The 15,318-nt window shown below is 34.9% G+C and overlaps 1 protein-coding gene across 1 annotated transcript in view; it reads right to left on the bottom strand.

Moving 5' to 3' along the window:
* Positions 1 to 15,318, bottom strand: part of MSTN (myostatin) — a 407,980-nt gene that overhangs the window by 350,284 nt on the left and 42,378 nt on the right. The window lies entirely within an intron of this gene.

The following is a 15,318-nucleotide window of genomic DNA, read 5'->3' as shown; positions in this document are numbered from 1 at the left end:
TACTGAACATTTTCAGTATGGTCTTTAACTAGTTTTTCTTATTGTTGTATTTGTTGTAACCCAATTTACTAATTAATTACTCCACCTAATTTAGTACCCCCCTTACCCATTACATGTGCATGTTTTAGTCTGTTTAAAGTTTACTTGCTGTTTAATCCCTGCACTGCTTCATTTTAAGAACCTAAATTGAACTTGAACATGTTTGCTTATAAGATAACAGAAATGAGACATTGTACACATGTAATAATTGTGAGCATAGTATGACAAACTGGTCATTAACTCAAGAATACTGTAAGAGACTACATGAACAGAATGCAAAATGTGTTTATTTTTTTATTTTAGCATCAGATATAAGTGTACGATGTATGATATCACGTGAGGCAAACATAGCCATCAGATGTGATTGCATCTTTGTGCCCTACATACATAACAAAAATAATTTCTAGGCATGGACTTCTATGAAAAACTAATAATCTATTGTAAGTATCCTTCATGCTTTGTAAGTGTTTTAACATTTCATCTCTGATTTCCCGGAACTATTCATGACAGATAAAATACAAAGAATTGTTCCCTTTATTAGCAGCATTTCAAAATGTTAGATTAGGCGTAAGAGATGAATCAGAAATTATTTTGTTGCATCAGTGGGAATATATGTTACAGATACAAGTAATTATAACTCAAATTATAATATAAAAATAACTGGACAATGGTTTCATCTGTTTCAGAGATACCGTAGGTATACTTCAGTATAACCACCAGAATAACAACCAAGGCATGAAACTAAAATACAGATTTATCACTGTAAACCCAGGGCAATAAAGTCAAAGTAGCCTAAAATGTTCTTCAGAAAAATATATTGCTAAGCAGATAAAGTATTTATTTTCTTTTTACTAAGTTAGTGTCTGATGATTCAAGGTGGGAAGAAGCTATATTAGTTAGAATTGCTTCTCATAGTCCTTACACTCCTCCACTGTTCAGTTCTTGGCTGGGATGTCTTCTGTGTGGAGTTTGCCTGTTCACCACTAATAGTCCAAGAAGGGTATTCACTAATGTTTCTGGGTTTCTTCCTACACTTTCAAGCTATGCAAGCAGGTTGATTGTTGGCTCAACAATGATATTAGGAGTGTGTGTGTGTGTGTGTGGGGGGGGGGTTAGTGCTACTTGGTTAGTGGCCTCTTTTCAATGGAGATCAGAGGTTGTATTTAAACTGCTAGGGGAAATTTGGCTGGAGCATTGGGGAACTTCCCCTTCTTTTTGATAGGTGCCATGGGATCTTATATACTCACCTGAGCTACCACCAACTCAAGTAGATGGGACCTTGGTTTAAAGTCTCATCCGAAGGACAACACACTTGGGAGAGCAGCACCCTTCCCTTATTGTGTACTGCAGTTTCAGCAATCCATCTACCTGGTGGGTGAAGAAAACCCACGGCCTTTTGAACCAAAGGTAAGTATGCTACCTGTTGCACCTCTGACACTGCAAATGTTAAGAAAAAGAAATTGGAACAGAATCTTCATGAGTTATGCATTTCACTATAGAAAATATATATGTAGGTGTAGATGTAAAAAGGAAAGTAAAGGCTTTTGGAAACCTAACAAAAACTCAAACTGTAAAAACACTAAAAGATCTAGTTTGTCTGAAGAGTGGTAGTGTTTTAGGAAAAGTAATGTGTAAGGCTGGGGTTAGGGGCAGTATTAGGATTAGGGTGAGCACACATAAGTAACCTCTCAGCCTTGCTCCTGTGTGCTAACCCTAACCCTGCCACTGCCTCTAACATCTGCTCAATTCATTACCTTCCCAAAATCCCCTTTCCCTAATAATACCACTAAATAAGACAGGTAAAGACATAAAACACACACACACGCACACACACACACACACACACACACACACACACACACACACACACACACACACACACACACACACACACACACACACACACACACCATACTTACTATCTCCTAATTTAACCCTAACTCTAACCCTAAATATGAAACACTCACATGTATAGTACAAATCACAGAACACACACACACACACACACACACACACACACACACACACACACACACACACACACACACACACACGCACACGTACATAGTCACAAAAGTACAGCTGTCTCCTTACCTAACCCTTATCCTTACCCTGGCCATAAAAGTAATGCATTGGGGGTGTCAGTGTGAGAGGGTAAGAATAGGCAGCAATAATGGATTGCCCATTTTGGGGAGAGTGTTGCCACCTATTGGCAAGAGAGGGAGGTGCACAGCATGCAACATACAGATGGGAATGCATGCATGCACAGGCCTGTCATGCTTCTTTTATTTTGAGCCTACATCATGCATTTGTGAAAGCATGCATGCATGCATACTGGAGAAGGCCTAGGACACTCTTGGATTGGTTAGCATGCACATTAGATGCTGGTGGCAAGGTTAGGACTAGAAAACATAAATCACTGTACTGATGTCACTAAATGGGACTAGAAGATTGTTGAGTCTGAAGTGGAAATGTTGATGAATGAGACAGTGTATGTAATATGCCAAATGTCTTTTATTTATTTATTTTTTTTGAGATTGGGAGTTAAGTAACAAATCTGAAAAAGTGAGAATGTTACAATGAGCTCACTCTAAAATATGGATGGTAGTTGAGGGAACTAATAATGAATAAGAAGGAGGAAGTGATGAATTATCTCAGTGTCAATCACTGGTGGGTGTGAGACAGTGGTGATGTTTAAGGGATACACAAGGTTGCCAATTAACTTGATTGGCTGGCAGAGACATAAGGATGGGATCATATCAGGGGATGATGCTCCCTCGTTGGAATGTTCATTAAACATTGTGTATATTGTTTGGAAAGTAAAAGTCCACATTTTTTTACTTTTATTTTGTTTACATGGATTAGGCTGTATTCTATTTATTTATTTACTTTTGCTCAATTAAATCAGTTCCCCTCAGACACTTCATAAGATTTTCACTTGTGAATGTAAGGAGATTAATCCACAGTGGAGTTGGGGCAAAAAATAGAAGAGGCTATCATGCATTTTAAAATATACTGTACATTATTAAAGATACAAGTGATATACTGGGAGGGGCATGGTTTGAGAGACAAGATACTGGTAGGCAACTTGTGGCTGTTAAAGGGAGAGTCAGGCTGGGTAGTAACACAGTTAAGGGCGGACAAACTGGAGGCAGTATATGTGTCAAGGTGGATCTATTGTGTGGATGATATGGACTTAATAGCTATAGTAAGCTGGAGTGTAAACTAACACAGTGAAGAGAGACTGGATAATTTATGTTTTGAAGAAGGCTACGTCTACAGTGGTAGCATTGCAAGGTATGCAGTTAAATGAATCTGAACATTCCAAGTTAAATATGTAGGAATATTTAGTAGGGGCTAGCTACAATTCAAGAGGGTCACATAGAAGGGGTGCAGTTTTTCTACTGACAAAACATTTTAATTTTGAAATCAATGAGCAGTTGGTAATCAAAAAGAGATGTTTTGTAGCAATCAAGGGTATATGCTAAGGGACCTACAGTATATAGTGATAATATTGCTCTTTTTACCTTTTTAGATCTGACAGTGCACAATTTAGATGGATACCTTTGTAGATAATGACATTTCCAGTAGGTCTGTTATTAGTACTTGGGGACTGTAATTTGAACTTGAGAAAGGATATAGTATGGAGTTCAAGAATGAAGAATTTCTGTGTGAGTTAAGTGGATTATGTAAGCTTAGTAGATATATGGTCATTATTTAAGAAGGAGGACAAAGGAAAGGGATTACATATTGCTCCTATAAACACCAAAGATTGTCAGGGATACACAAGGCATTTATATATAGCAAATATATGTCTATGAGCCTAGATTTCTGGGGGGGGGGGCACAGAATGAAGTTTTTCTGGCAATACAAAGCCACATTAGTGATTTCCAGCTAATATGATGATTAATTTCCAGTTGAGTAAATGATACAGGAAATGTTGCTGACACAGCTGGAGCAGTTAAGAGAGGTAATGGGTCAGACTTAGTACTACTGTAAACAAAAAGAAATCAAAGACTGGATAGTTGAATACACCCAACATCATCAGAAAGAGTGAGAGAAGTTTATGAAGTTAAAAATTAAACAGCTAGGTTGGGGAAGTTAACAATGGTAAATTTGAAGAAAGTGAACAGTGAATAAGAACAGTAGCAGTGTAGCAGTAAAAAAACATAGGTAAGCCTGGCCTCCTTGTTACTTATGCAAATGGTAGAGAAGCAGGAGGTATTATCTTGGCATGAAGCATAAAGGCACTTTCACCTTCCTCAAAGACAGCAACTAGATTATTTTTCCTTGATGACATGAGTAAGAACCACCAAGTAGGTTAGGTTAACTGACAATAACTATCTATATGTCAGACAATAAATGATTAACTAAGAGTATAAATGGCAGCAACTGGAAAAGGTTTTATATATATATATATATATATATATATATATATATATATATATATATATATATATATATATAATGTATATAGCATTATTGAATATAAGTATCCATTAGATTCAGTGTTAAAATAGGATGGGAAAAATGTCTTGATAAATAGGTAACAATGATGGGGCAGATATGTATGCCATCCACATTAGCCACTATAGAATATTTATGTGGAAATATCTGCCTACATATTTCCACATACTGTATATGTTAACAAAGATGTCTTTCATGAATAGATTTGCCCTTTTAGAGGTATAACTCTGAACAGACTTGTCAATAGCCACATCATTTTTTGAGGGGAGGGGCTATACAGAGTTGGTAGATTTCAAAAGGGATGTGAAAAGTCTTGTTAATGAAATATTTGGAATAGCAAGGAGGCATATATCTGAGCTGTTTTGAGAATCAATAAGGGGGAGGAATTTTTAAAACACAAGTTCTTTTTGTGGATGACAATGTTGTTAGCTAAAAATATGATTACTAAGCAAAGAAAGTTCAACAATGAAGCTTAGGAAATTGTTGGAAGGGTTAATAGAGGATGAAGAGATATTAGTAAACCCTGAATAGTAGAAAAATTGAATAAATGGATACACTCGTTTCAGTATGTATAATTTCATATGTAAGTACTAGGCTAGCTACCTTTCTTAGCCAAGCAAATTTCTCTAAAAGGTAAGAATGAAACCCTGTACCTTCTGTTTGTGAGGTAAACACCTTAACCATTTTGATAACCCTTTCAATAGAAAGGGAAACATATGAGAAGTCAGGACTTGAAATAAATATGGTAGGCCACTGCCGAAATATAAGGAAAATCTGATGCTCCAGGTCAGGCTATAATATCCCAACCCCCACCTGGCAGATGATGCATCATTGAATTGGCAAGATCAGTTTATAGTTGAGTGGATTATGCACTCTATTAAATACAATATTTATACAGAATGCAGTATTAATTGCAATTTAATTATAGATTGCAACTTATGAGGCTAAAAATGGTCGACGTTAATATAGGGATATGGATGATGACAAATGTGCATGTATATATTTAATTATCTATATCTATATGTATATCTAAATCTATATAGATATATAAATATAAAGATGCAATTGAAAAAGCAAAAAACCAAAAATTTGAGGAATGATACGGGTATCTATGAATTTCAAGACAATGTAATTTTTAACCGAAATGCTGTATATAGTACATCTCTGTCTCTTAAAACAATCCATTTTATAATAGGATTCCAACAGTGGTAGTAATAGCAATGAATTAAATTAGTATGCACAAGATACAATGTAATTAAAATAAAGAAAGCAAAATGCATTTTCTTTTGCACAATAAAGACTTTACTGTTTAGTCATGCACTGTCTGAAAACATGAAAAGATTTAGGGTCAGACTATGATGTATTGAAGTGCAAATAGAAATGACAAAGCGAGACTATAACAAAACCAAAATCAATGAGTTACAAACCCAGTTTGAAGTATATCTCAGTATGATAGAGTACTAGAAATGCAGGCTGATATCATAAACATGGTCATAATGTTAAATGGTATGAAATGAATATATAGCATAGTCAGTAGATTACTGGGAACATCATACTTCATACTTCACAATTCAAGGTATACCTGTACTCGGGCCAGAGGCCATGTTAGAACAAAGACACCATTTGCACCAACAGTATTAAGTGGCTAGCCCAAGAATCCAGTGACATCTTAAATGCATCCATTTTGAGCTTTGAACACTAAGTATAAGATAAAATGGCCAACCCAAGAAGCTAGTGACATCTTAAATGCATTTGTTGTAAGCATTGAATCCTAAGCATAATCTGTCTGCTATAAAGTAGTAATGAATGGAAAATAAGAGATTTAAAGTCTGTAAAAATGGTTGAGATCCTGAACATCTTGTAGGCATCTAGAAAATGTTCTTTTTGCTCCATCAAGGAGAACTAAATCCCCATTAAATGTTATGGTTTGCTCCTATTCTGACTCAGTAATTGTCTTATCATATATTTAGAACCATTAGCAAAGAAAATAAGGGACTCAGAAATTCAAGGATATAGTTGGTATGGTAGTCAAGAAAAGTTGGCTTTATTTGTACATGATATTATTTTATACCTGATAAAATCAGAAAGGGGCATTTCAGTGTTATGGAACATTGTGAGACAGCTTCAAGTCTTTTTGGGATGCAAATTTAATGAAGATAAACTAAAAGGCAATAGTGTAAACTATGTACCCACACAAAAAAGGTTTCAGCAATACCCATATTTATGAGGACATGATAAAATGAAGTACTTAGGAGCATGGATTATAAAGAATTCTGTTATGGCAGCTAAGGATAAGTGGGAAGAGACTAAATAAAAGATGATACAAAAACTGAGAGCTTCAAAGCTCTGTTTTATAGATAGCAAGATATGAGCAGTGAAAATGTTTTTAGTCCCTTTGGTTTTATACACAGGTCAGGGATATTTTTATCAACAAGAGGAGATGTTGTAGATAGCAATCAATAAACAGTTGGAAGATTTTATTTGGGAAGGGAAGAGGGCAAGAGTCAAGTGAGATAAGCTGATCCTTCCTCAGAACGTGGTGGTTTAGGATTACTTCATTTGAAGAGATACTTCAGAGCTACACAGTTAAGGTTCCTATATACATTACAAGCAGAAATCTAAAATTCAGACTAGAAAAGGATGATGATTAAACAAGGGCAAAGCTGAAGAAACAAAGAGAGACTGGGATTTTGGATGCAGATCCTTAAGGAGAACAGTGACTATACAGAATATTATATTTATAAAGTAGCAGAAAGTATTCTAAGAATGATGCCAACATGGGGATCGAGAAAGGAGATTCTGTTGATATGGATGACTGCAATTAGGGGTATAAGGAATAGGAAGAAGGGCTGGAATTTACTGGAGAAAACTGGCAAAGGAACCAAGGTACTATGAACAAATAATGTGATAGGGAGAGGTAATAGAATCAGAAGAGGCCTAGAACTCATTTGGACTTCAGGCTAGAGATTGCCATCCATATCAAGGATTGATATCAGAGTATAAGCAAAGAGAAAGAAATAAGTGGATCCTAAGTGAAAGACCAACACTAGTAGAGATTTACGTAGAATCTAGAACAGGAGCTGCTGGTAAAAAAGGAATAATTAGTAGGGCATATAAAATATTGCATAACTATAGGAATCAATCAGAGGAGGTTAGAAAGGATTGGGAAGAGAGATTGGATAAGCAATTCAAAAAGAAACAATAGGGAATATATGTATGGCTCCCAAATATGTAACAAAGTCTAGAAGATTTAAGATATTTGCTTAGAAGTGTTTGCATAGGATTTTTATACCCCATGGAGTCTGCAAAGGATTTTTCTCAGATTGATTGCAAATGCTGGAGATGTGATGGGGGAATAAAGAGATAAATGGGAACATATTTTTGGGAGTGTAATGAGTTGGCAGACTTTAAAAATTCCCTGCAAACTATTCTGTCAGAAATTCTGGGTGAGCCAATAGGTCTAACTAAGGAAATCATTTTTTAACTGTGATACAGAATTGGAATTGTCTATACAATAGTAAGACCTTGCCAAGTTTAATGTAGGTGGCTGCCAAAAAAGCAATTACTAGAAAATGGAAATCAAAGTCTAAACCAACTGTACTAGAAGTAATGAATATAGTAAAATAAATAAAATAACTGGAATGTGGATCTTTAGAAAAGGGTAAGAGCAAATTACATAGAAAAAATGGGAATTGTGGGAACAATACATGCAGAATAATGTTTTGGAGGAGGAATGAGGTCTAAGGGAAGGCAGGAACTGAATGAGCTTTAAAATGTTTGACTGACAATAAGCTTATAAGTGTGGCATAATGTATGCAACTGAAAATATGTCAGTAGGATTTGTTTTCATTTAGATAAATGTATGATTGCGTATGTCATAAGTGATAATTTTATAAAGATGTTTCTTGATAAAAAATGGCCTATCATAAACTACAAATAATTTTGTAAGTAAAGCAGAAAATCTAGATTGAAAACTTCTGAAAAATCAGACCACGTGAAAAATGCTGATGCAGAACAAAGCTACTAGACAGAAGGTAAAACTAAAGGGCTGCAGTGGTTGTTATGAATATGACTATTTGATGACGGAATTGTTTTCATAATGAAAATATCAAAAAGTACTTTCCAAAACATATAACAACCAAATAAACAAAAGTTACACAAAAGTAACTGAAGCATATTAAACAAAATAAATCTCAATACAGAGATGAAAGACTATAAAATGCTAATCTGAATAATGTACAAGTGTTAAAATAATCATATAGTAAGAAATAGAATAAACTATAAATTCACATAAAAGGTAAGTTAAATAAAAACAATTCAATATTTCAAAATCACAAAAAAATTCAGAATTTCAAGTAAGTGATGGTTGTAGAATGCTACATATCATATAGTATATAGTTTACTTTCAATATCAAGTGCTACATAAATAAATAAATAATAATTTGGTAAGAAGTGAAAATAGTAATCAGAATTGCCCCCTCTAAAGCAGTACCTGACAACCACCCTCAGTTAAGTATTTATCTTTCTTCTTTCTTGTGTGAGTTTTGAGAAAAGCCATTTTTGAAACACAGTGCTTGAATTTGTCCCATTTATGGTGCTTCTGTAGAAGAAATGAAATGGCGGGGGAGGGTTGAGAAATAAGGAGAGTAGGATTTTGGATGCCAGTCCATAAGGAGAATAATAAAAATCATACAAACCATTATATTCATAAAGTAGCAGAAAGTATTCAAATAACTAAGCCAACACGGGAAAGAGGAATAGAGAAAGGAGATTTTATCAATAGGGATGGGAGTTGGGATGGGCATACCTCTCAATTGTACAGATTTTTGCAAAATGTCCATATTTGTGCCTCATGGTTTTGGTCCATTTTTCATAAAATTGTGGTTTTCTGGCAAATTAGTGACAAATCATTAAAGACTAAAGTTCGAAAATAATGACATTTGAGTTTCAGACTTCATACCCTTCAGAAAATGTATGTAAATGCAACATCTGTTATTATATCAATTTTCTAAGTTTGTAAGAGTAATATTTAAAAAAAATGTTCTGTTTTGGGGCCTTTGTCCCACTTTTTTATGGCTTTGTCCAGATTCCTTTCTCTAAGAAGTTGAGAGGTTTGGGAATGGGTCTGTATCATATAATCGAAAAAAATTTAGTTCAGTGAACGTCACATCGAAAATGCCATTCAGCGAACTGTTCATAGTGAGATTGCTGTACAATGAGATCGGAAAATTTGCCCTTTCCTCACTGTAGTGCGATCTCAGAGTTGGTATATATATAAGTGGGGGTGTGTGGGGAGTGCAGTCCCCAACAAGAGCGAATTCGATGAATGGCATTTTTGATTCAGTGCCATTCACTGAACTGAATTTTTGATTATATAATATAGATCCATTGGAATTTCCAAGAGAAAATCAACAAAGGAACCAATGTATTTTGAGCAAATAACTAGGAAGGGAGAGTTAATTGAGTGGGATGAGGAGAAACAGAAATTTGGACTGCAGATTAGAGACTGTTTTCCATATCAGGGACTAATAACAGAATATAAGCAAAGAGTAAGGGATAGGGGAGTGCTTAGTGCAAGACAAGATATGATAGAGTTTTTGGTTGAATCTAGAATGGAAGCAGGTGTTAAAAAGGGACAATTAGTAGAGGATATAAAGCATTACATGATAAATATAAGACACACTCAGAGGAGGTTAGGAAAGGTTGGAAAGAGAGACTGGAAAGGCAATTTAACAAAGAACAATGGAAAGACATATGCATGTTTTCTAAGTATACAGCAAAGTCCAGAAGATTTAGGATATTTTGCTTGGAAGTGTTTGCATAGTTATTGTTATACCCCAAGTGGACTTCACAGAATTTTTCCTTAGGTAGACAGCAAATGCTGAAGATGTGATGGGAAAGAAAGAGGTACTTGGGAACATGTGTCCTGGGAATGTAAAGTGCTGGAGCTCAGGAAGTTTACACTGACTACCAGTGGGCGGAGCCTAAGCCTTTTGACAGAATCAAATTATATCCTCACATTTCAAACAAATGTTCATATGTCTGGAATCATGGGGGCTATGAAAGAAGTATCAATGGCAAACTCTTCAGCACAAACTATTTTTATAGGGGTAATATTCTTTAGATTCTAGGTCTTAAACCAAATTTTATAAGCCACAGTAAACACAGTAACTACTACATTTGTAATACTTTGTAAACAACTTAACAATATCTCAGCAAACACTCAAGTTACACACATACTGTCAGCAACATTTTATTCATCTAGATTCTGTGTTACTTGGTTGTTGAGATATTTAGAAAAAATTGAAAATGATATCTATATAAATTAATATCATAAAACAAGTTAATATCTATTTACCTGCACTAGACAAAAGTCAAATATTAATGCAGTTGAGTTTGCCATTGGTTAAAATTTAAGACATAATCTTTGAAAAACTTGTACATAGCATGGTTTTGGAATTATTGATGCAAATATGAACAAGGAATATTGACACATAGAGGCATCAGTAGGAGTTAACTGCAGATGCACCTGGAGGTGTTACTCAGATGTAATGAGTTAAAAATCTCCTACAGAGTGTTTTTCAGAAATGTTGGGAGAGCAAATTGTTGTAACTAAGGAATTGATCCTTCTGTACTGGGACATTGGCTTTGACTTGACTAGACATAGTAAGGCCTTACTAAGTTCAATGATACTGGCTGACAAAAAAGCAATTACTAGAAAATGGAAATCAGCTGTAACTGAAATACTCAATAATTTAAAGAAGATAAAAGCTCTGGAGGAGGGATTCTTAGAAAAATGTGAGAGCAAATTGCATAGAAGAAACTGGAATCTGTAAAAAACAGTATATGCAGAATAATGTTCATGAGGAGGAGGAGTGATGCTTAAGGAGAGGAAGGACTTGAACCATTTATGTAATGCTGGACTGGATGAATGCAATAAAAAATTAGCATATGTATACAGTGCATGAAAAAAATGTCACTATGGTTTGTTTTCTTTTATATTGCTATGTGTACTTGTACCACTATTTTGTGATTTAATAAATATATTTATAAAAAATAATATCAGCTATGCATACAGTGGAAAAGAGCTTGAGAAGATCTATGGCTAGTCCATTTATGAAAACAGAGAGGAATAGTAAGACACAGATTAGCCTTTGTGGCACTCACATTAATGCCCCTGAGACTGAGGAAGTGTATTTAATCTGTAAGATAATATTGTAACTATTCCAAGAGTTCATTGGAAAGGGAGAGTGATCTACATGTAATAAGAAGGAAGGGGGTGCTAAGAATTTGATATATTTGATGCATTAGCAAATACTGCCACATGTAATTTACTTTTGTCTGCAATGTGAAATATGTTATCAGTTAAGCAGGGTGCTGCTTTATACTGGCTATGTCCTATATATATATATATATATATATATATATATATATATATATATGTGTGTGTGTGTGTGTGTGTGTGTGTGTATGTATGTATGTGTGTGTGTACGCGCGTGTGTGTGTCATGTTAAGAAATAGACAGAAAACTACATGTATTAAACAACTCCACAATAAAACAGAAAATAAAATCTGCATTATTAAAGCCTCTGCTTAACTGTAAGTGGTTATTATTATTTTCCAATTTTTTTATAGTCTAAAATGACCTCAAGATGGAACTGGATCCTGCCATGCTGTGTAATTTTGTTTTTCAGTACATTTTTTCACCTTCTTGATGCAATTTTATGAGGGCAGAGAATGATCTGTGATGGCAAGAACATTTGCAGCCTTAATATTTCTCCACAAACCTGCAGTTATGATGTTTTGATGTTCTATTTTTTGTCTGTCTCTGATAAGAGCATCAGTTTGCTTTTTGCCCTGAGATCCCCTGATTTATTTTTTTATTAATAGGTATCCCTTCCATAGCATTTTAAGTTATACTTGCATGGTAGTCATGAAAGAGCAACTCATTTAGTGCTTTTTGTTCACAGTCACAGCTGCGTTTCACAGCCACAGTTTCTACTTAATGCATAAGGTTAGTCATCTGTGACAGCACACAGACATGTAATGACAGGACTGCATTCATTAAGTAGGTTTAAAACTTTTTTACTGACCCTGCAGAAAGAATCAATGGCCTGCCTAATTACTTTGTTTTCTTAAGGTCATAAATGTCTTACAAGCAGCTACCCATCCTAGCATTTATGATCTCATAGATTATGTAACAAATACCAGAAGGACATAAAGTGAGATTTCAGAAAAAAAATGGTTTATAGGGAAACAACATCAAGCTGAAGCCTTTGACACTACTGTTTAACCTATTTTTCTTCATCTGTGTCACTCTTGGGGTTAACTTATTGTGAAGGAAAATCAATTTATTGACATTTGATGGAATAGTCTAATGCAGTGCTCAGTAATATTGGTATGAGCATATTTTTGCTCATTTAATTTGTGAAGTTCCAGCTCTCTTCCACATAGATAATAAATATGACTTTTTAAGGAGTTCAACAGGACAATTGATAACTCCCACAGGCCTCTGTAGTGCTGCTGTATTCAGTTAAATTGTGGTTATATTATTGAAAGGACTGTTCATTCCATAAGATACATTCTTAAAGTCTTCCTGCTATATGTTTAAGGAATCTTCACAGTATTAAACAGTTATAACAACCATTACACTAGTCTATCTTTATATGTGCATAACTAGATTCAATTTGACACAGTATAATATTTTGTTTTTCAAAATGGTATATAATTGGTTTAAATGCCTGCAGGCTGACCATGATTCTTTAAAACAGCTTATGGAAATGATGCTTTATTGTTGCATGAATTATGCTAATGGTTTCAAAATAATAGTTTTACTCTAGTTAATTACAGATTTCTCCCATAAATTAATGACAGTAGATGTATGCTAGATAAGTACAGTTGCAGTTTTATGTCAACTAGGCGAACATTGCTTCTGAAGTTGAGAATTGCACTAGTCAGTCAAATGTCAGGTCTATACACTTTTTTTAAACCACCTTTATTCAACAATACCAATAGTGAAATATGTCTAAATCTCCAAACCATGACATCAAAATTAGATAACACAACTAAAGCAAACAGACAGTCCAACTAACAAACAACTTTCAGAAGTCTTGTTGGATAGGAATATAGCAGTTATTAAATATGGAGGTTGTTTAGCAGAAAGTTCATCATATTTCAGCAAATAACATTATAAAGTATTATATTCTGACATTAACAAATGAGTAAAGTTTGAGGTACTTTTCGATCCTTAAAAATCAATGTATCCTATAATTTTATTATTACATGTGCATAAAGAACACTTCTTGCCATAGTATTTGTACAACTGTGGCTAACATGCCCTTATCTATGTCCCACCCATTCCTCTTCAGGTGCTAGACCCAGAAACTAGGCCATGCCTCACAAAAGTTCCTCTTTTTGTAGGCTTTATATTCAGAGTACCTCAATAGCTTCTTGGGTAATTCCCATTCTGTCCCCATATACATCTGAACCACTGCTGAAAGCAGTAGAAGCCAATGTTCTTTTGGACGCTTATCTATCTGCATGGCAAGACAACCAGTTAGAAAGCCATGCTTAATGTAAGAAAAAATAAAATAAAATGAACTAAAATAAAATAATTGCTGTGTTGGTTCACTAATAGAAAACACAAAAACACTGGAATGCAGATATGATGTGACTTTTACTGGAATAATATAGGTTTTGCAATTACTTGAGCTTTTGAGCTGGCATGAGCTGAAGGGTAATTGCAAAACCGATGTTGGTCTAATAAAAGGTATTACATTGTGTCTGTTTTCCAATGTCTTTGTGTTTTATGTTTAAGGCAAGGGAAATGCACATTAAATAATTGGGAAACACCTGCTGCTACCACTTTTACATTTGCATTATTGAACACTCTTGGAACTTGTGCAATAATGTCACCCTATAACTAACAGCTTGTGCATAATAATTTTCTTGCTCCTCTATTAATTCCTACTTGTTTGGGGATCCAGTATCCTTGATAGACAAATAGAATATTTTTCTCAAAAACATAACAGACATTTCATAGCTGTGTAAGCTTTGCTAAAAATCCATTGTTATTCCCTTCCATTTTTGTAACACCTTCATTTCCAAGCCATTCTCCCAGCTGTCTATATACCCCACAGGTGTAAGCTGCTTCATTTTTCAGTTTCCCAACATTATCCATTTTTGCAGAAATCACAGTGGTTTTTGTTTCAAAATGCTGAGTGATTCCATGCGATTTCATTTGCAAAACAGCTGGATAAAGCAGGCTGATTAGGATATTATTTTTGTAGCCATAATGCCCTGACTGACTCAAACTCTTTCCTAGCTGCCAGTGTATGTGGCGAGCAATTCTGAAACAAGTGAACCTGGAAGTTTTTCATTGTAAATATTTTCCTTTCACTGGCTGTCACTGTGAGACTTTTGTATCCCATACATTTGGAAGTATAAAAACAATCTGCCAGGGCAACCCCTTCTTGACCTATGTGTTCATTCTACAATTAAGGGATGTGTGAAATCCAATATTAAGGCTTCAGATAGGGTAGGCTGCCAAGAATTTGCACACGTGCATATCTTCACATTTTATATTCACTTTGTTTCCTGAATCTCAAGTTGTTTCTGTGACAGTGGTCTTCCAACACTGTGAGCCTGTCCTACAGCCACTGCTAGGTCATGCTGTGATACTGAGGTAACATACTCTTGAATCTGGGCAACCTATACATTTAGTGCAAACTCCAGAAAAATTGATTTATTAGCCTTCAGCTGGATGTTTTTGTCTTTAATGGCAGATGTGACGATTGGGGAGAGATGGAAAAA

This window comes from Protopterus annectens, chromosome 6.part0 (assembly GCF_019279795.1).
Source record: "Protopterus annectens isolate FY-2018-M chromosome 6.part0, PAN1.0, whole genome shotgun sequence".
Lineage (NCBI taxonomy): Eukaryota > Metazoa > Chordata > Ceratodontiformes > Protopteridae > Protopterus > Protopterus annectens.
Note: the sequence above shows the minus strand (reverse complement) of the source record. Positions and strands in the feature narration are given on the sequence as shown.